This window comes from Miscanthus floridulus, chromosome 18 (genome assembly GCF_019320115.1).
Source record: "Miscanthus floridulus cultivar M001 chromosome 18, ASM1932011v1, whole genome shotgun sequence".
Classification (NCBI taxonomy): Eukaryota; Viridiplantae; Streptophyta; class Magnoliopsida; order Poales; family Poaceae; genus Miscanthus; species Miscanthus floridulus.
The window spans coordinates 64,023,833-64,046,746 of NC_089597.1; the positions used below are offsets into that span (position 1 = coordinate 64,023,833).

Sequence of the window (22,914 nt, forward strand, 5' to 3'; positions counted from 1 at the left end):
TACCTTTTAGCAAAGCCGGTACCGGCGCGCGAATTAGTTTATTTAGCCACACTTCACCAGCCCCGGCTCGTCCGTCGTCGTTTGACCAAGATTCTCCTCGGGCCACCTCGAATTCGAATCGACCTGACGACGCACGTCGTTAACGGTGGCTGAAACTGCATGCTCGGCGCCAGCGTCAACGGTGCCGAGCTCGGCGCCGAGCTTCGTTCCATGTAAGTTCGCCCCAGCCCAGGGGCTCGGCGCCAGGGACGCTGGCGCCTCGGCGCCAGCATCGATGGCACCGAGCTAGGATCCATTTCCGGAATTCTTTCCGCCAGGGGTCTATTTGAGAGAAACTTTTGAAAAAAAAGGCTACAAAATAAAAAAATAAATTCGGCCTGCACGGGCGCATGCGGCTGGCTCGGGGGTTGAGCTCGCCCGCACCGGCCGGCTGAGCACGCGCGCATGACCGCCTGTGGTGGACCCAGTGACGGAGCTCACCGGCCATCTTCTCGTTCACCACGACGACGTCGTCCTTCTCTCCCTCCCGCGCGTGCGACGGTCATCCCCAATCAAACACTAAAAAAAAATAATAAGTCCATCCTATTCTAATCCCACCTCGGGATGAAAACGGTCGGTAACGGTCGAAAAACTCCTAAATTGTTTTCTACTTTTACATTTGAAATACGAAAACGAAAGCGAAAACGGTAAAACCGGACACGAAAACAAACGCGAACTTACGAATTATCGAGAATTTCGAAAACGAACCAATTCGAGCGGATTTATGTCGAACACGGTCGATATACGAAAACTCAATACGAAATACCGACCCGTAAAGTGCATGACTAAGTGCATACATGATCAAGTTCAAGTGCATATTATAGAAACATAAACTTGAACTGAGTCAGAATAATTTTATTAATCTTTTTAGAATAGATGTAGTATTTTATTTTAAAGATTTATTTAGATTTTTCTTTTGAGTAACAAAGATTTATTCGGCTGATGCAAAAACTATCAAATGATTGACTTTGCAGGTGGGAGTTAAACCGATGAGCTTGATGGGCTATGGCCCAGGTGGGCTTTCGTGTAGATGCTGCTGGTTTCCTGATATTTAGCACCATCTCGTGAGGTGAAGAGAGATGAGGCTGGGCGCTGTCTATAAGAGAGGGCAGCTGGCCACCAGTAGAAAGAACGCAGCTGTATGGTGAACAACCTGTAATTGGGCTGTATGACCTGTGCAGTTGGCCAAATTCGGTTTAAACCGAATTTTCAATTCGGAATATTTCAAATTAAAAGTAGAAAAGTAGAAAACGGTCGAAAAATGTCTAAACCGTTTTCTACTTTTACATTTGAAATACGAAACATCTGAAATGCGAAAGCGAAAACGGTAAAGTCGGACAAGAAAATGAGGATTCGATCAGATTAAATATAGAAAACGATGCGGTTCGGTTCGGATATTTCCGTTCCGTTTTCATCCTTAATCCCACCTCGTCCCTACGACTAAACGCTAGCTAGAGCGACACAAACGCTAGCTAGAGCGAAACGTCCCTTCCAAAAAACCACGTCCCTACAACCAAATGCTAGCTAGAGCGACACCACGCATAGAAACCACATCTCTACAACTAAACGCTAGGGACACCATGGGCAGCGGCGAGCGTCCTCGCAGCGGCAGTTTTTTTTATAAAGACCCTCAAAAGAGTGCCTTACAGCTGATATATCTCAAATAGTAAGTATAAAAGATGGACATAATATAAAATGATAAAATTTTTCTCTGTCCCAAATTATAGCATTTTTAGATCCATAGCTTTTACTACGTACCTACACATAAATAGATTATTAAATATATCTAAAAAAAGCTACGATAAAAAGCCAAAACGTATATGATTTGAAACGGAGTAAACAAGAGTACACGCGTATTCTCGCCGCGGCAGCTTCGGCACACGTTGTCAGGTACAGGTCCGATCCATCACCGCTCACCGGCCGTCACGGTCCTCTCGGGGGCGGGAGGGCCGTGGGCCGTGGCCGGCCTTCTCGACTCGCTCATCGGACTCGATCTGCAGCTTACGGTCCTCCTTGTCCTCCTCGGCTTCCCGCTTCTTCAACGGATCTCTCGTCTTGGCCTTCTCAACCTGCGCCGCACACACAAATCATCGATCAGACGTCGTACGCTGTGCCGAAGTGCTGCGCGTTACATATGGGTGGTCGACGGCTTGCGCAGCATGCTGCGGCGAGCGGCGACGGACGACCTTCTCGTCGGACACACATTCAGTGCCTTAGCTCCTTCAAGGCACCACGTACCATAGCTCCTAATCTCTACCATACACCATGCATCTAAGGGCTAAGAAAGGCTGCAGAGCTTCTTTCTCACGAGCAGTCAAGCAGCAGCAGCAGCAGCACAATGTTTACAAATACAAATTTATCCAAGCAAGAAAGGGAGAGTGTACTCCAAGATTATACATTTTTTATTGCTGCTAATATTCCTACATACTTGCACAACAATGAGCATTAACAGATTTATGATAATGAAAAAAAATTGTAGACATGAAAAATCTGCCCATCTTCCAATGACAAATCCCTTCTTAATTCACTGCAATTTAGGAGTGTGAACACGATGTTGATATGTGCCCTTATTGCTTGGATCTGTGATGAGTGATTGTCAACGTGATTCGCGTCTTGGGTTGAGTTTGGGAACTAACCGTCCTTTTTTGCACCATTCTTTTTCTTTTGTCGCTGCTAATAAAATTCAAGCAATTAGTTCAAGAATGATGACAACATTATAAAGAAAAGTAGTGTTCTAAATCTCAAACCCACTTTCGGTATCACCTTGACAAATTCCTCCATTCCTTTTCTGTAGCACTCACAGTTGCACAAAAGTAGTATTCTGGAATCCAAACATTAACTAGTTTTATAACCCAAACAATGAACATAACAGTTTGTAGGAAAAGGCTACAATAGATGATTTTTTTAATTACTATATAATCACATATAAGTACTATGCTACCCTTATCTAAAAAATAAGTACTATATATGCTCTCATAGTTTCTACAAATAAAATATCTATCTAATCATTTATCTTATCTTCTAGTATCTTCCAATCACATCTCTTCGTATCTTAGTTCTCGTGTAGTCATGCACTGAGTGACTAGAGGTTGCCTCTCTATTCCGACTGAATTGTTGCGAGAAAAAAATACTGTTCCGGCTGAAAAAAAAAAGCCAAACAAGCCGGGCCTAAATCGAGAAATTTAACATTTGGTGGTTCAATAAATCTGAATCTGAAATTGGTAAGCTGAATCTGAAATCGGTAAGCAATCATGGAGACAGTATGCATACCAGCAGCAGCACGAGTTCCGTCTATTCCAGGGTGAGGCTGGGAGGCGCGGGAGGGCTCCTGCACAGGTCTGACCGTGCGAGCTCCTCCTCCCCCGGAGGTCCTCCTCCTCCCTCTCCTTTGAACAGCAGCACTGGGATGGAGCTCGCAGAAGGGCTGGGAGAGGGCGGCGCCGAAAGGAGTCGAGCCATGGCGTGGCGCAGCACAGCGCGACTTAGGGGAGCAGAGCGGCGCGGCGTCCCGGCGCGGGGTTGGAGAGCGGAGCGGTGCGTCCCCGGCGCGGGAAATCGCGTCTGCGCGCGCGACGGCCTGGAGGTCTCCCGCCTGGTGAAAATGGGGTCCTGGTCACTTTTATCTGGGCAGCCGTTGCCCGTTGGATCGAAGCTCTACGGTCGAGCTATGGGGTGCCTTGAAGAAGCTAAGGCACTGAATCTGTGTCCGCTCCTGCGCGACGCTTTGTAGTTATAGAAATGGATGGAGTAGCTAGTACTTATCGGTGCGCGCAAGTAATTTCCTTATATAAACACCGAGATAAAATGGATGGAGTAGTAGCTACTTATCACAAAGCACACGGCAGCATCTCGCTTGCACACGTAGTAGCCTACAAGCTACGCGTGTCCAATTGATAATAACTAACTGCCCTGACGCGAGGTGGTGCACGTAACAGGTAATTAATAAGGTTGGCTATGCTATTACCACGGGCTGGCGTAATCAAACTAGCATGTGACTGTCAGTTGCCGCGTAAAAAAATCAAATGACTTTTCTATAGAGAAAGGATCTGCAATTTTTTTATGGTATAGTAATAATGAATGATGTTCAGCTGGCTGGGCTGAATCATGGATTATTTACTGCTGGCTGGTTTGATGTAAGAGAAAAATACTGTTTCAGCTTATAATCCACGATCGTATACGATCGTTTACGGCCTGCTGAACAGGCTGAATACAAATTCACGGTGGTAATTACTTTAATGCTTTCAACGACTATACGTCTTGTTCGCTTAGCTTATAAGCCGTATTTTTTCAGCCAACGAATAATATTTTTCTCTCACAATAAATCAGCCAACAGTACTTTCAGTTATGGTTTATCAGCTAAGCGAACAGGACATATCTAACTGGTAAGTATCGTACATCGCTCATAATGATAGTCCCAACCAAAAAACTCTGGAATAGTTTTTATTTTTTTAATTACTATATAATCACATATAAGTACTATGCTACCCTTATCTAAAAAAATAAGTACTATATATGCTCTCATAGTTTCTACAAATAAAATACCTATCTAATTATTTATCTTATCTTCTAGTATATTCCAATCACATCTCTTCATATCTTAATTCTCGTGTAGGCATGCACTGAGTGACTAGAGGTTGCCTCTCTATTCTTACCATGCTGGCAGCAGAGGAACTATCATATAATTTGTAGCAAAACATGGTGTTGGGAGCTGGATCTTTGGATAGGGTTGGTTCAAGAACTTGGTCGACGGCTGGATCTTTGCATAGGATTGGCAAGGATCCGGTTGTCGAAGCTTCTTGGTCTTTCGTGTGGCTTGGTTCTACCTCTTTCGGGAATTAATCATGAACGTCATTGTCGGATGATTTAGCTTCGATAATGCCTAGCAACGTGATCGTGAAGATAGAATCAGATTTAGCACACGAGACACAAAGATTTATACTGGTTCGGGACGCGGTGGCGCGCTAAACCCTACTCCAGTGGTGGTGGTGCTGCTCTTGTATTTGTATGCTCAATTACAAGGGCTGTTGCTCCTAGCTACATTGTTGATTGAGGTGATGGAAGAGGATCTTGAGCCCGAGGTCCCTACCCTCCTTTATATAGGCAGAAGGGTAGGGTTACAATGAGGACAAGTGGACTAATAGATTGGATTCCTAGTTTGTTACACTAAATACGCAACAGATTGATCCTAGCTACCATCCAGATACGTCCATCCCGGATTGCCTTGATCTCCACGTTGGTCGATCATGTCAACCCTTGTGGGCCTCCTTCTTGATGGTTGCTAGGCCGATAGCTTGGTGATGGTCACATATACATGCGGTGCGGGTACCCATGGGCCATATATCTGATAGTAGCCCTCGTAGAACTTAATGACAAGCTAGCTGGTTGCTTTAGCCCTCGGGACATCGTAGCACCTTGTAAGTTCTTAGTATTGTGAGTACCAGTGAGCTGTCCATCGGGTACCGAGGTTGTTAGTAGTGCAGCTTGGTATTCTCAAGTATTGAGGAGCCAGTATGTGACTGCTTGGGTGCCGAGAGCATTTCTCGGGTACCAAGAACCTTCCTCGGGTATCGAGAAGTATGGTTGTTCACCGTTCATCAAGGAACTAGTTCCCTGGCCGTTGTAAGCATCTGGCTCTGGTGGTAACACCCTGTGTCGGGAAACGTGGTTTCCAGAGTGTGGCCCTTGGGATGCTGTCAACGTCGTATTTGGGTGGTGGCACCCTTTAACCAAAAGTGTGGCTTCAAAGGACATTGTTAACGCCGTATTTGGGTGGTTGCACCACTTTATTCGGGAAGTCGATTCCCGATGTATTCTTGCATCCGCATGTTGCACGTCATTAAGTCCTAATCAAAGAACAGATAGTCAAGATAGGGTAATTGCACCGCTATCATTTTACGCGCCACTATGCTAGTTGATTTTTAAGGGTGATCTGATGCGGGTCGACTTCTAACAGACACTAAGGGCATCATGTTTTTCTTCGAGACCCGCTAAGCAACGTGATCTCGAATTTTTGTGAGCCCCTTTAGTAGAAGAAGCGAGGTCATTATCTTGGAGCCCTAAGGCTAGTATAACAATGTCCCGGGTCGGGAACTACTGTGGGCGTGTAACGAACACGTGAGCAGGTGTCGGCAGTTACGTATGTTACTCTTCGAGCTGATAACGGGTAGAACGAGTGTGCATTCGCGTCCTAATTAATAGGGGCGACAAGACTAAGCCTGACCAGCATGGGCACGTCATGAAACTCTTTTTCTAGATTTTAGGAGCTCGTACTTTGGTTATAGAACTTGGCCAACTAGTTTTTTTGGTTTTCCGCAAAGGGGCACACATCCGCTGAAATAAGGTACTTTGAGCTCATCTAGGTATTGGGAGATTTACGTGATATAGTGTCAGAGATATGGGCCAGGGGTACCTGCACCACCCATATACATGATCACTATTGGTATTTATTAACTTGTCATTTGTTTAAGTAGTCACCTAATGATTGGTTACATTTCTTAGCATCACTTTTACTAAGTTGTCATCCCTAGCGATGGTGCTAGAAATGCTTATTGGTACTATCTAGTGCCACTTCTAGAATGACACTAAGAAGTACTTTAGTATTTTCATGTGACTAGATAAAATATATATAATTGAAAGGAATCTACAAGCGCATAGATAATATTCCATTCTAGCACTTCACCCGGGAGTATTCTAGGTATCGTTATTTATATTTTTACCACAGGAAAAGGAGGGCAGTGGGAATATATTGATAACTTATACACATGATGGAGAAATAAACCATAACCAAACTTCTACTCATAACAGAGGTAAGTCAAGAGATAAATGTATATGAATGGCAAGTAATAACTAATCATTGATCACTCAGAGTACTCCTTTCTATGGCATTAGCATGGCTAAGTAGAATATTAGAGGAATAATTCTGAAGTCATTCTTAATTACAAGTCAAAGCATACGTTGATTAGTGCAATTACACTTAGTAATCATGGTTAAGATCAACTTCATATCTACACATAAGGGATGTTACTAAGAAAGATTAAGAACAGAGCTTGTCTTCCTTCGTAACTAGATCCTACTTGTCCTATATTCGGGGAATGGACTACAAAGGACTCAACGGTAGTGTAACATCCGCGATCTACCACATGACCCAGAATATAGGGTGTATCCGTAGGTAAATAACGTATAAGCACCACACTTACACAATGTCGACCACTCACCCCTGGATCCAAAGAATGAGCGCTATACGAACTTATGTATGAACATGATGATAATCTAACTATACTAAGCATATAATCAAAGTTGATAATGAACATGATAACTAGGAACATGATTAATATGAAGAACAATGTTATAACAATTTTAGCAAACAAATAAAAGTAATGAGAGATACAAAAGAGTGGGGGTACAAATGCTATACCAAGCCACACTCTTGACACGATCAGGAATCCAAGCGAAGCTTGCCTCCCTCTAGACCTAGCCTAGCTAGCTATGCCCTAGAATATGGTGGAGCTTTGAGGATGATTAGGGTTTCTATCTTCTCATCTGACTTGATCAGGGTTTGATGCCTCAGGAGGGTGGTAGGGGCTGGTATATATGGGTCAAAGCATCAATCCTTAGCCCTCAGATCAAACCGACTTGAATGGATGGTGTAGATGCAACCTAGGAGGCGGAGGAGAACCGACATTCGAAGGAGGGGCTAATAGGTGGGGCCCATAGGCTGACTGGCCTGGTGGCGTCTCGCCCTCCGTTTTAGTGGTTTGCCTCCTAGAGTCTTTTGGAACCTTCTAGAGTTGTTTTCGTTGTGAATAGGCACGATTAATTCTGACATCTAGGTCCACCTTGACGATTTTCTGGATAAACCCTGTAGAAAATACAGATTCACCAAAACTCATGGAAGTTGTTAGTTTAAACCCCTAAACCTTTGTTGGTGATTACTTTCATGGCCTTATACATGTTATATTGACGGTTTATAATGTTTGTTAACTACCATCAACAAACTCCCCCAAGCTTAACCTTTGCTCATCCCTGAGCAATGCTAGACTCAGCAAAAGGATTAGAAGTTGCTTCAATGTTTTCACTCCTCAAAAGTACACATGCGTTCAAACAAGAATTCTCCTCTGGATTAGAATAAACCGATCCAACTTTCAAACTTATCCACATTACCTTCAACCATGGGGCTTCTTAGCCTTCACTTGGGTCTTGAGCAATTGAAAGATAGAATGATCAAGTCAAGCACTATGTCTCAAGTTCTTTGCTCAACTATTATTCTAGAGTTTTTATAGATTTTCAAAATAAAACTCAGAGCTTCCATTTTATGACACTCTCAAGTCTCTCAATATATGTGGTATTTGTGGATCCTCACCAAGACAATATTGATGTTATGCCTTTTTCTCATCCTACCACTAAGGCTTTATGTGGAGTTCATAGGGAGGGAGAAAACTAGAGCATACTTGCAATACATATATTGTAAAGTCAAACCTCAGATCTAAAGAGAGTTAAGTCATACAATCAAATCAAGATGTGCATGTGTGTGGATATATGGTGGCTAACCTAATTCTACTATGCTCCTTGAAAACATATCTCTCTTTTGGAATTTAGAAATAACTTTGCAAGAAAACATGGGCTATCATATTCATCTTTCTCTTCTTCTTTTTTTCAGGTGGGCATCTGAGTACCCATTGTTTTCAATATCTCGGACACTTGTACATTTTTTCAACTCTTTTTTCTTTTTTTTATGAATAACTTTTGCATAGCCCAATGCTTCTTTTCTGTAACAAAACTTTTGAGAGATTACAACAAGAACTTGGAGCATTTATTTGGTGGATGAAAAACCTATCAAGAGTATTTTTGGTGTTTACTCCTAGTGTAGAAGTAAAACATTTTTGGGTGGATCTAAATGGAATGACATGTTTTTACGCCTACCCCCATGGTAGGAGTAGTGCATATGTAGGTGGTGTGTACATGATCTTGATTTTAAGAGCATGACAAATCTCTCAAAAGGGTCAACAAAGCTTGATTAAACTCAATGCAAAATAAGCAGCATATAAGTGGAAGTTTTCCTAGTCTAAATAACATATATGGCTCTAGTAGGAATTCAAGCTTTGTCATACAGGAACTCATCATATAGTACTTTTATGTTTTTTCAAAAGATAAATCTCTAGAACTTTAGTATTTCTTGGAACAAGATAAACAACAGCTCAGACCTTCTCATATCATACCCGTCAATTACCTAGACTTAGATCAAGTATATGCTACCCACGACTTTCAAGTTTAGAGTAAATTCTTATATCAAACCAGTCTTATCCAAAACTCGAGAGAATTCAAGGCTGAAAACTAGGTACTTGAAAGGAATTACAACAGAGCAACTATTCATCATTTCCATTTTAAGCGATTATCTTCAGAGTCCATTTTATTTAGCTCTTCAAAATCAAATTTAAAGAAAACTAAACACACCTTTTATTTTGTTTTCTCACTTTTAAGATCACACCTTATTACTAATATATATATAACTGGCTAAGATATATTTTTATTTTGTTATGCATCTTTTTTTAGCAACTATATAACAAACTTAGAAATAGTAAAATAGAAGGGAAAATAATACTTAGCTAGATACGTGGGAGATGGCTTTCCCCCAAGCTGGATGTTGTCGTCGTTGAACGTTGAAGTTGAGTGATCCTTCTCAGAGCAGATTTGCAGGTGGATTCCCTCGTTATGAGATGAAGACAACTAGGTGAACTTGCTTTTGATCATGTGTGCATCATACTGCAAAATACCAACAAGAACACCAAAACTCGTGGAACAGATTAGGATAAAAGGGTTAACGGTCAGCCGTTCAGAGATTAGTTGTTCTTGTGGGTTTAGAAATATTTCTGATTTGGCAGAATTTTAGCAGGATGTCTATCTAGTATATTTTTTTTTTGAATTTTCTGATTTTGATATGCAGAAAAAGAAATATGTATGCATGGTATTTTTATTTATTTTATGCCACCATAGTGAATGTTTCTTGCGGGTTTTTACACTCCAAGAAATCATTCACATGGGGCTTAGGATTTTATGATGTAATAATACAATTTTTATTTTAGTTTTCTAAATGCTAAATTGATGTAGAAAAGTAAATATGCTAAAGTGAAAATAACTCATGCAATGCGGAAAAGTAAATATGGATAACTACCAATGTCACCTCCTGGTGAGGGTTCAAATTTTTAAGTCCTCCGAACAAAACTTTCTTCAGTCTTGTTCATTCCTTGGGTGCATCAATTGGTCTCGGAGATGGAGACCTCGATAGTTGCACCTCTTGTGATGGTGACTCTGATGATGTCACTTTTTCCTTCCACACCTAGTTGGTCTGTGGACTTGACTTTGCCGAAGTAGGTTCATCTTTCACAACTTCTTCAGGTTCTTCATCTTCTTCCCATTTATTCCTTAGGGGTGGATTCCTTTGGCGTTGGGATGATCGACGTCTCCTCCTAGGGCGGGACTTCTTAGGCTGCTCATAAGTGGTATAACTATTAAAATAGCAGCGTACCTTTTCTCTTTGGAATTGAAAGTGGACTTATCTAGGTCCAATGTAGATGATCGCGCTTGTGGTGTTGAGGAACGGCCTTCCAAGGATGATGGGTGTGTCATCTTCTTATTCTCCCATGTCCAGAACCATGAAGTCAGCAGTGGCATATTGATCATGTATTCTTACTATGACATCTTTGGCTATTCCCACTGGAAATCAGATTGATTGATCTACCATCTGCAATTGCATATATGTAGGGAACAAAGGTTCATCACCAAATAAGTTTTCATATGTTCTCTTGGACATTATATCAACACCCGATCCAATGTCACAGAAGGTCTTGTGGAATATTCTTTGTCCAATGGTACACTTGATCGTGGGTACACCTGGATCGTCGTTCTTGGCATGATATGGTGAAGCGAGGAGATGGTCGTACTCTGATTGGAGTGTGTTGATCATGTTGACTGACTCTTCTGGTGATTGCCTAGCTTTATTCTTCCTTATTCTCCTATTGTTTTTCTTCTTGCTCACTATTGTCTCTTTGGGCAGGTATGGCATCTTTGGATGTCCAAAAGATTGCAAGATAAGATTCTTGAAGGAAAACTTCTCCTTTTTATCCTTGATTGTGAAGCAGATCTTGGCACTGTCTACGTAGATGATGGCTTTTGCGGTTGAAAGGTCCTAATGGCTAGAGGGGGGTGAATAGCCTAATAAAAATTTCTACAACAACACTTAACAAAAAGGTTAGACAATTATGAGGCGAAGCAAGTGTTGTGCTAGCCTACTCAAAATGCAAGCACCTACCACAATTCTAGTTAGATAGTATCTATCCACACAATAGCTATGACACTACCTTATGTTCGTGTGCTCTCAAAAGCTAACTAAAGAGCCACACCAAACAAGCAAACAAGCTCTCACAACTAGCTACACTAAAGAGCTTGACAACTAGTTTGCGGTAAATGTAAAGAGAGTGATCAAGAGGGTTATATCGCCTTGTCGAGGAAGGAACCAATCACTCACAAGGATGAATAACAATGAAGACCAATCACCTCGGAATCAAATGATGAACACAATGATTTTTACTGAGGTTCACTTGCTTGCCATCAAGCTAGTCCTCGTTGTGGCGATTCACTCACTTGGAGGTTCATGCGCTAATTGGCTTCACACGCCAAACCCTCAATAGGGTGCCACACAACCAACACAAGATGAGGATCACACAAGCCATGAGCAATCTACTAGAGTACCTTTTGGCTCTCCGTCTGGGAAAGGTCAAGAACCCCTCACAATCACCACGATCGGAGCCGGAGACAATCACCAACCTCCGCTCAACGATCCTCGCTGCTCCAAGCCGTCTAGGTGGCGGCAACCACCAAGAGTAACAAGCAAATCCCACAGTGAAACATGAACACCAAGTGCCTCTAGATGCAATCACTCAAGCAATGCACTTGGATTCTCTCCCAATCTCACAAAGATGATGAATCAATAATGGAGATGAGTGGGAGGGCTTTGGCTAAGCTCACAAGGTTACTATTTCAATGAAAATGGCCAAAGGTGTGAGCTTCAACCGGCCATGGGGCTTAAATAGAAGCCCCCACGAAATAGAGTCGTTTTACCCCTTCACTGGGCATAACGCGGGGTGACCGGATGCTCCGGTTGGATTGACCGGACGCTGGCCCTCGGCGTCTAGTCACGTGATACGCGCCACGTGTCCCCTGCTTCAAATACTGTTCATCAGATTTCAACGGTCATCTATTGATCGGACGTAGAGCACAAACTGACCGGACACTGAGCCTCCAGCGTTCGGTCGTTTCTAGTAAGGTTCTAGAAATGATTTTCTTCGACCGGATGCGTCCGGTCATGCTTGACCGGACCCTGCAAGCGTCTGGTCACTCAGTGACTTTTCTCTACGCTGCCCGATAATAGGACCAGATGCTGGACCTCAGCGTCCAGTTAGTCCAAGACCCAGCGTTCGGTCGATGACCGACGCTGGAGTCTACGCTGCCACACTTGACCGGACACACCGGTCCCTCTGAGACCAGCGTCCGGTCACTCAGTGACCAGCAAGACTAACTCCTTTTCACCTCTAACTTCTTCACCCTTGCTCAAATGTGCCAACCACCAAGTGTATCACCTTGTGCACATGTGTTAGCATATTTTCACAGACATTTTCAAGGGTGTTAGCATTCCACTAGATCCTAAATGCATATGCAATGAGTTAGAGCATTTAGTGGCACTTTGATAACTGTATTTCGATACGAGTTTCACCCCTCTTAATAGTACGGCTATCAAACCTAAATGTGATCACACTCTCTAAGTGTCTTGATCACCAAAACAAATAGCTCCTATGGTTTATACCTTTGCCTTGAGCTTTTTGTTTTTCTCTTTCTTCATTCCAAGTCCAAGCACTTGATCATCATCATGTCATGATCTTCATTTGCTTCACCACTTGGAATGTGCTACCTATGTTATGATCACTTGATAAACTAGGTTAGCACTTTGGGTTTCATCAATTCACCAAAACCAAACTAGAGCTTTCAATCTCCTCCTTTTTGGTAATTAATGACAACCCTTTCACAAAGATATGAATTAAAATTCAATTGAATCCCTGTTGCTTGCCCAAGCATATTTACTATGTGTAAAAGGATATGGACAAGTTTCATGAACTCCATATGGTAGAAATTGCTCCCCCTACATATGTGCTAAGAGTTTGGATTATAGCTTGCACATATGCTTAGATAGGAAATATAGAAGACAATGTCTACCAAATGATGCTAAGGTATAAAAGATGGACCTTTGAAGCATGATACCAATCGGAGTGCACCATTATATCATCCTTAGCACCATGGTTAGCTTGATACCACATGGAAATACTTGGAAATGAAATCATTAGATATCCTATGCATGCTAGTTTTTCATTTTATCATTCAAACCTACAACTAGCATACACCACACAAGCATGGATATTGAAATTTAAAACTTGTGCCATGCAAGCAAACATATGAAATGCACCATACAAGTTCAGGAGCATGCTCCCCCTACTTGTGTGCTCAAAATTTTAATTTATCCCTTTCCTTTGTCATATTTCTCCCCCTATATCAAATTCTTCTTTTTGTTGTCTTTTCACTATCTTTGTACACTATTTCTCCCCCTTTGTCATCAATGACCACAAAGGCTTAAATTATAGATAGGTTGAGATTATCAATGTCAATCAATGGGGTGAGGATTATTTTCCCAAATTTGGTCCAATCTAGATCATTTACCAAAGATATTTAACTCGGTTTGATCCAAGGACAAGCTTCTTCACACCTACAAATAAGGGTTATCTTGTACCATGTTGAGTTAAACACTTAGAGTTCATTTTCTAGATTAAACACTAGGTTTACAAGCCCATAAACATGTCATATGCTACCACTAGATCAAGTCAAGTATAGAAGCAATAGTGATACCATATAAACATCAAATTCATTTGATTTTCATGAATGAGCCTAATAAAATGGAGACATGACTAGATGCACTAAACATGTCCTTAGCAAGGATATATGTCATGCCAATCAACTTTTACCTTGGATTGCTCGAAGGAGAGGCATGTCATATAAGTGGGGGTGCATCAACATATATTTGAGAAATCCAATATGTCCAACTCATTCCTTAGCTTGCAAAACCTTTTCTCATCCAATGGCTTGGTGAATATATCGGCAAGTTGATCTTCGGTGCCTACACTCTCAATGCAAATATCCCCTTTTTGTTGGTGATCTCTTATGAAATGGTGGCGGACATCAATGTGCTTTGTTCTTGCATGTTGAACCGGATTGTTGGTCAACTTGATTGCACTCTCATTGTCACACAACAATGGCACTTTCTTGAACTTGATTCCAAAATCACTCAAAGTGGCCTTCATCCAAAGTATTTGTGCACAATAACTACCGGCGGATATGTATTCGGCTTCGGTGGTTGATAATGCAACACTATTTTGCTTCTTTGATGACAATGAAACAAGTGATCTTCCTAACAATTGACATGTGCCCGAGGTGCTCTTTCTTTCAACCTTGCATCCCGCATAATCCGAGTCAGAATAACCAACTAGCTCAAACTTTGCTCCTTTGGGATACCACAAACCAACATTTGGTGTATGCTTCAAGTACCTCAATATTCTCTTTGTATCCTTCAAATGACTTTCTCTTGGTGAGGCTTGAAATCTTGCACACATGGATACACTAAACATGACATCCGGCCTTGATGCGGTTACATAGAGTAGGCTTCCAATCATAGACCGATACAATTTTTGATCCATCATATTGCCACTTCCATCACTATCCAAGTTACCATTTGTTTCCATTGGTGTACTAATGACTTTGCTATCATTCATGCCAAACTTCTTGATCATGCCCTTGATGTACTTGCCTTGACTTACAAATGTACCATTCTTCAATTGCTTGATTTGAAGACCAAGGAAGTAACTCAACTCTCCAATCATGGAAATCTCAAACTCATTAGCCATCATCTTTCCAAACTCATCACAAAAGTCTTGATTGGTTGATCCAAATATGATATCATCAACATATATTTGCAATACAAATAGATCTTTTCCAATCTTCTTGATGAAAAGAGTGGTGTCAAACTTGCCCTTTGTGAACCCTTTAGAGAGTAGGAAGTCCCTCAATCTCTCATGCCATGCTCTAGGTCCTTGCTTCAAGCCATACAAAGCCTTCTTCAACTTGTACACATGGTTGGGCTTCTTATCATCTTCAAAACCGGGAGGTTGCTCAACATATACTTCTTCATTGATGTAACCATTGAGAAATGCACTCTTAACATCCATTTGATAGAGCTTGATGTTGTGGGCACAAGCGTAGGCTAGCAAGATTCTTATTGCTTCCAATCTAGCAACCGGGGCATATGTTTCTCCAAAGTCAAGACCTTCAACTTGAGTATAGCCTTGTGCTACCAATCTTGCTTTGTTCCTTACTACTATCCCATCTTGATCTTGCTTGTTTCTAAAGACCCATTTGGTTCCAATCACATTGTGTCCTTTTGGTCTCTCTACTAATTCCCATACTTGATTTCTTGTAAAGTTATTCAATTCTTCATGCATAGCATTCACCCAATCAACATCCTTCAATGCTTCATCTATCTTCTTTGGTTCAATAGATGACACAAATGAGAAATTCTCACAAAATGATGCCAATCTTGATCTTGTTTGTACACCTCTAGAAATATCACCAATGATAGTGTCCAATGGATGATCCCTTGCAATATTAGTTGGTTGGAGCATTGGAACTTGATTGCTTGCACTTGCTTGATCATTGGGTTGAGATGATGTACTATCCACTTGATCTTGTTCATTGTCATGAGATCCACTTGAACTAGCTTGATTTGTATCATCTTGCTCATTTGAGTTAGAGAGCACTTGTACTTGATCATCTTCATCATCATTTACTTGTGAACCCTTGGTTTCATCAAATTCAACATCATGAACTTCCTCAAGAGTACCATTATCCAAATTCCAAACTCTATATGCTTTGCTTGTAGTGGAGTAACCAAGTAGGAATCCTTTATCATATTTCTTGTCAAACTTGCCCAATCTTGTGCCTTTCTTCAAGATATAGCATTTACAACCAAAGACCCAAAAATATGCAATGTTGGGCTTTCTACCATTCAAGAGCTCATATGGTGTATTCTCTTTCAATGGGTGACAATAGAGGCGGTTGCTACAATAGCAAGCCGTGTTGATAGCTTTGGCTCAAAAAGATTGACTAACATTATACTCACTAAGCATAGACCTTGCCATATCAATGAGTGTTCTATTCTTCCTCTCAACAAGGCCATTTGATTGAGGTGTGTACTTGGCCGAGAATTGATGTCTAATTCCAAATTCATCACATAACTCATCAATTCTAGTGTTCTTGAACTCACTACCATTGTCACTTCTAACTCTCTTGATGGTTGTTTCAAACTCATTGTGAATGCCTTTGACAAATGATTTGAATGTTGCAAATACATCACTTTTGTCCACTAGAAAGAATACCCATGTGTATCTAGTGTAGTCATCCACTATCACAAATCCATATTTGTTTCCACCAATGCTAGTGTATTGTGTTGGCCCAAACAAATCTATGTGCAATAACTCAAATACTATACTAGTGCTCATCATGCTTTTCTTGGGATGGGTGTTTCCAACTTGTCTTCCGGCTTGACAAAAGCTACAAAGCTTATCCTTTGCAAACACAACATCTTTCAAGCCTCTAACCAAGTCATGCTTAACCAATCTATTCAATTGTTTTATTCCAACATGACCAAGCCTTCTATGCCATAACCAACCCATGCTAGACTTAGTGAACAAGCATGTAGATAATTTAACTTCACTAGCATTGAAATCAACCAAGTATAGATTCTCATATCTAAATCCTTTGAATATCAAATTAGAGCCATCTACACTTATGATCTCTACATCATCTACCCCAAATATGCATTTGAATCCAAGATCACACAATTGAGTCACGGATAGCAAATTGAAGTTCAAGCTCTCTACTAGCAACACATTGGATATGCTCATGTCATTGAATATTGCAATCTTACCAAGCCCTTTGACCTTGCCTTTGCCATTATCACCAAATGTGATACTATCATAACCATCATTGCCATTGGTGTTGATTGAGTTGAACATTCTTGCATCACCGGTCATGTGTTGAGTGCACCCACTATGAAGAACCCAATGCCTTCCTCTGGCTTTGTAATTGATCTACAAAAGAAGATCAATTCTTTTTTGGTACCCAAACTTGCTTGGGTCCTTGAAGGTTAGTTACTAAGCTCTTTGGTACCCAAATGGCTTTCCTTTTTGAGCCCATCCATGGTTTACCAATGAACTTAGCCTTCACACCATTTGTACCCTTAGTAAGCATATAGAAAGAATCAAGCTTAATGGAGGATACATTAGCATGTGACTTCTTGTTCATGCACTTTTGCTCTACATGACCAACTTGCTTGCAACTAGTGTAAAACCAACCATTGTTCTTCACAAAACTAGTTTTGTGAGAAGCAAAGGCTGCCTTGCCTTTCTTAGGGATATAGCCCAATCCCTCTTTGTAGAGAGAAGCTCTTTGGCTACCCAAGCACATAAGCAAGCGGTCCTCACCACCATAGGCCATAGCCAAAGTGTGAGTGAGCTTGTTAACCTCCTTCTTGAGATTCTCATTCTCAACCACTAGTGAGGCGTCACAAGTGAGACCATCACTACTAGATGAGGTAGAAGTGGAAGTGCTATAAGAAGGGTTAGTGGGAGGAACAATGATAGGCATAGATAGTGATGTATCAATTAAATCACAAGTTAAACCTACATTGCAAGTTTCAACATGCTTCTTCTTATGTTGTTCATTAAGCAAAGAAGAATGAGCTTTTTCAAGCTTCTTATGAGCTTTGCCAAGCTTCTCATGGGCTTCCTCTAGCCTCTCATGAGTTGCTTTGAGCTCATCAAGGGCTTGCTTAAGGGCTTTTACCTCCTTATTCAAGCTCTTGCATTCCCTTCTCTTAATGTCAAAATGTTCTTTAGCATCTTCTAGCATGTCAAATAATTCATCTTTAGTAGGTTCATCATCATCACTATCACTATCATTTTCATTTTCATGTTCATTTTCATCATCATGTTCTTCATCGCTTTCATCATCACAAGTTTGTACCTTAGTGGCCTTAGCCATGAAGCATGATGGAGTGTCGAAGAGAGAAGGCTTCTCATTGATTGCAATGCTTGCAAATGCCTTCTTCTTGGTGGTCTTGTCATCATCACTTGAGGAAGCATCACTATCCCAAGTGACCACATATGAACCACCCTTCTTCTTTTTGAAGGCCATCTTATCCTTCTTCTCTTTCTTTTCCTTCTTGTCCTTCTTCTTGTTCTTCTTGTTGTCATCATCATTGTCGCTATTGTATGGGCATTGGGCAACAAGATGATCTTTGCTTCCACACTTGAAGCACCTTCTTGACTCTTCTTTGTTCTTGGATGAAGACTTCTGCTCAATGATCCACTAGAGTACCTTTTGGCTCTCCATTGGGGAAAGGTCAAGAATCCCTCACAATCACCACGATCAGAGCCAGAGACAATCACCAACCTCCGCTCAATGATCCTCGCTGCTCCAAGCCATCTAGGTGGTTGCAACCACCAAGAGTAACAAGTGAATCCCGCAGTGAAACACGAACACCAAGTGCCTCTAGATGCAATCACTCAAGCAATGCACTTGGATTCTCTCCCAATCTCACAAAGATGACGAATCAATGATGGAGATGAGTGGGAGGGCTTTGGCTAAGCTCACAAGGTTACTATGTCAATGAAAATGGACAAAGGTGTGAGCTTCAACCGGCCATGGGGCTTAAATAGAAGCCCCCACGAAATAGAGCCATTGTACCCCTTCACTGGGCACAACGCGGGGTGACCGGATGCTCCGGTCGGATTGACCGGACGCTGGCCCTCAGCGTTCGGTTATGTGATACATGCCATGTGTCCCCTACTTCAAATACTGTTCATCAGATTTCAACCGTCATCTGTTGACCGGACGCAGCGCACAAACTGATCAGACAATGAGCCTCCAGCGTCTGGTCGTTTCTAGTAAGGTTCCAGAAATGATTTTCTTCGACCGGACGTGTCCGGTCATGCTTGACTAGACCCTACAAGCGTCCGGTCACTCAGTGACTTTTCTCTGCGCTGCCCGACAACAGGACCAGACGCTGGACCTCAGCGTCCGATTAGTCCAACACCCAGCGTCCGGTCATGACCGATGCTGGTGTCTACGCTGCCACACTTGATTGGACACACCGGTCCCTCTGAGACCAGCGTCCGGTCACTCAGTGACCAGCAAGACTAACTCCTTTTCACCTCTAACTTCTTCACCCTTGCTCAAATGTGCCAACCACCAAGTGTATCACCTTGTGCACATGTGTTAGCATATTTTCATAGACATTTTCAAGGGTGTTAGCATTCCACTAGATCCTAAATGCATATGCAATGAGTTAGAGCATCTAGTGGCACTTTGATAACCGTATTTCGATACGAGTTTCACCCCTCTTAATAGTACGGCTATCAAACCTAAATGTGATCACACTCTCTAAGTGTCTTGATCACCAAAAGAAATAGCTCCTATGGTTTATACCTTTGCCTTGAGCTTTTTGTTTTTCTCTTTGTTCTTTCCAAGTCCAAGCACTTGATCATCATCATGTCATGATCTTCATTTGCTTCACCACTTGGAATGTGCTACCTATGTGATGATCACTTGATAAACTAGGTTAGCACTTAGCGTTTCATCAATTCACCAAAACCAAACTAGAGCTTTCAGCGGTGCTCAAGAAAGGTCGACCCAAGATAATGGGTGCCCTTACATCTCCACCTGTTTCCAAGACCACAAAGTCTATGGGAACATATGATTGTCCCACTCGAACAATGGCATCTTCAAGAACTCCCTTGGGGTAGCAGAGTGACTAATCTGTAAGCTGCAAACGCATATTTGTGTACAACAAAGTATCTCCATTAATTTGATTAGGAATTACCTTTGGCATAATGTTGAAACCATCTCCGAAGTCACAGACAGCTTCTTTGAAAATGTGAGGTCCAATGGAGATAGGGATGATAGGTCTCCCTGGATCGCTCTTTTTTTAGGCAAGGAATAATTTATCCACCTTCCCGTCGATGGTTGTATACCGACAAGAGTGATGCATTGTGAATATTGACAAGATTTGCAGTTTCTAGATCTTTCGGTTGCCCCATAATCTTACCTTTGTCAGTCGAAGGAACAATAGCCGCCAACTGAGCTATTTGTGATTCTATTATTTTATTAAAGCTATGTTGGTTCTTAATGGTAGAGGAGAAGCTATCCATTCTATTATTTATGTTTTCTAAGATCTTATCATTGGAAGCTAGTTTTCTAGATAAGCCCTCCATAATTTTAGGTTGGCCAGAAATCAATCCTCTCAAGGGTGGTTGATTATTGAAATTATTACCTTGATAGTTACCTTGGTAGTTCGGCCTTTGTTGCTGATTCCATCCTTGATTCTATTGAGGACGAAAGTAGTTATTGTTGATGAAGTTCACATCCTCATGGGTTTCAGAGTAGTTGTTCCCTGTATGCCCAGTGTTTCCACACTCTTCACATGTTATGTGGGAATCATGAATGTGCATGACTTCTTGCTTCATAGTATCTCGATCTTCGAGCTTCTTCATGAATAGGTCCATCTTGGCATACAGCATGTCTACCTTCTTGAGTTGATGCATCCCTCCACCTCTCTTGTGGGTCTAAAGACGTTCTTCATTCCAACCTTAGTTGGAGTCCATCTTCTCTATGAGAGCTGTTGCACCTAGGACTGTGAGTGATAGAAAAGCACCTCCAGCAGCAGCATTCATGTTCTCACAGGTAGTATTAGTCAACCCATGGTAGAAAGTATGCATGAGTAGCCAATTCTCCATCACATGATGAGGACATTCTGATATATAATCTTGAAAGCGTTCCCATTCCTCAGGGATAGATTCATCATGTTGCTACTGAAAGCTTGAAATTCTTCCACACAAAGCATTGGTCTTGCCTATGGGAAAGAACTTGGCTAGGAATGCGAAGTAGTATCCCATGTAGTATTTCTATCTTTGTTGGCGTAGAACCATTGCTTTGCCTTCCCCAAAAGTGAGAATTTGAAGAGGCAAAGTAGTATGGCATCTTTGGATACTTCCTTGATGGTGAAAGTGTTGCAGATCTTCAGGAAGTGTTGGAGATGAGCACTCACATCTTCATGTGCCTTTCCACAAAACTAGTTGGCTTGCACCATGTTGGTGAGAGCTGGCTTGAGCTCAAATCCATTGTCCCTCACATTGACTATTGGTCCAGTATGGATGTTGGCCATAGTTAGAGCAGAGAACTCACAGAGTCTTGTCAGCCATGGCTTCAAAAACTGGTGTTAATCTCCACCTGTTCTGGTTGGCTTCCAATTCTAAAGCTAGAACTTTCTTGAGTTTATCTCTAGTTCTCCTGATTAATGCTTCTGGATGTTCAACGTAGTTTGTCAGATGGTCAAAACCGGTCATACATTGCCCTGCATAAGATATAAAAAGTAGACAAAACAAGGATAAGCCTGTTTGAGTAGAGGTTAATGGTTATCTCGATCACATCAATAAGTATAAGTTTTTCAATATTTCCTTACTGCCTAGCTATCATCCCCGGCAACGGCGCCAGAAATGCTTGTTGGTATTTATTAACTTGACACTAGTTTAAGTAGTCACCTAATGATTGTTGATATTTCTTAGCATCACTTTTACTAAGTTGTCATCCCTAGCGATGGTGCTAGAAATGCATATTGGTACTACCTAGTGCCACTTCTAGAATGACATTAAGAAGTACTTTAGTATTTTCATGTGACTAGATAAAATATATATAATTGAAAGGAATCTGCAAGCGTATTGATAATATACCATTGTAGCACTTCACCCGGGAGTATTCCAGTATTGTTATTTATATTTTTGCCACATGAAAGGATGGGCAGTGGGAATATATTGATAACTTATACACATGATGGAGAAATAAACCATAACCAAACTTCTACTCATAATAGGGGTAAGTCAAGAGATAAATGTATATGAATGGCAAGTAATAACTAATCATTGATCACTCAGAGTACTCCTTTCTATGGCATTAGCAGGGGTAAGTAGAATATTAGAGGATTAATTTCTAAGTCATTCTTAATTACAAGTCAAAACATATGTTGATTAGTGCAATTACACTTAGTAATTATGGTTAAGATCAACTTCATATCTACACATAAGGGATATTACTAAGGAAGATTAAGAACAGAGCTTGTCTTCCATCGTACCTAGATCCTACTTGTCCTATATTTGGGGAGTGGACTACAAAGGACTCAATGGGAGTGTCACATCCGCTATCTACCACATGACCCGGAATATAGGGTGTATCCGCAGGTAAATAGCATATAAGCACACGCTTACACAATGTCGATCACTCACCCCTAGATCCAAAGAATGAGCTATACGAACTTATTTATGAACATGACGATAATCTAACTATACTAAACATATAATCAATATAGACAATGAACATGATAATTAGGAACATGATTAATATGAAGAACAATGTTATAACAATTGTAGCAAACATATAAAAGTGTTTTGAAACACTTGGCATTCATGGAGCAACTATCCTGAAACCCATGAGGATATGAACTTTGTCAACAACAACAACTACTTTCATCCTCAGCAGAATCAAGGATGTCATCAACAATAGAGACCGAACTACCAAGGTAACTATCAAGGTAATAATTTTAATAATTTCAATCAACCACCCTTGAGAGAATTAATTATTGGCCAATCCAAACTTATGGAGGGATTATCTAGA

At 41.3% G+C, this 22,914-nt stretch overlaps 1 pseudogene; it reads left to right on the forward strand.

Moving 5' to 3' along the window:
• Positions 1-20,988: 20,988 nt before the first annotated feature.
• LOC136524966 (small nucleolar RNA R71) lies at positions 20,989-21,082 on the forward strand (annotated as a pseudogene).
• The last annotated feature ends 1,832 nt before the right edge of the window (positions 21,083-22,914 follow it).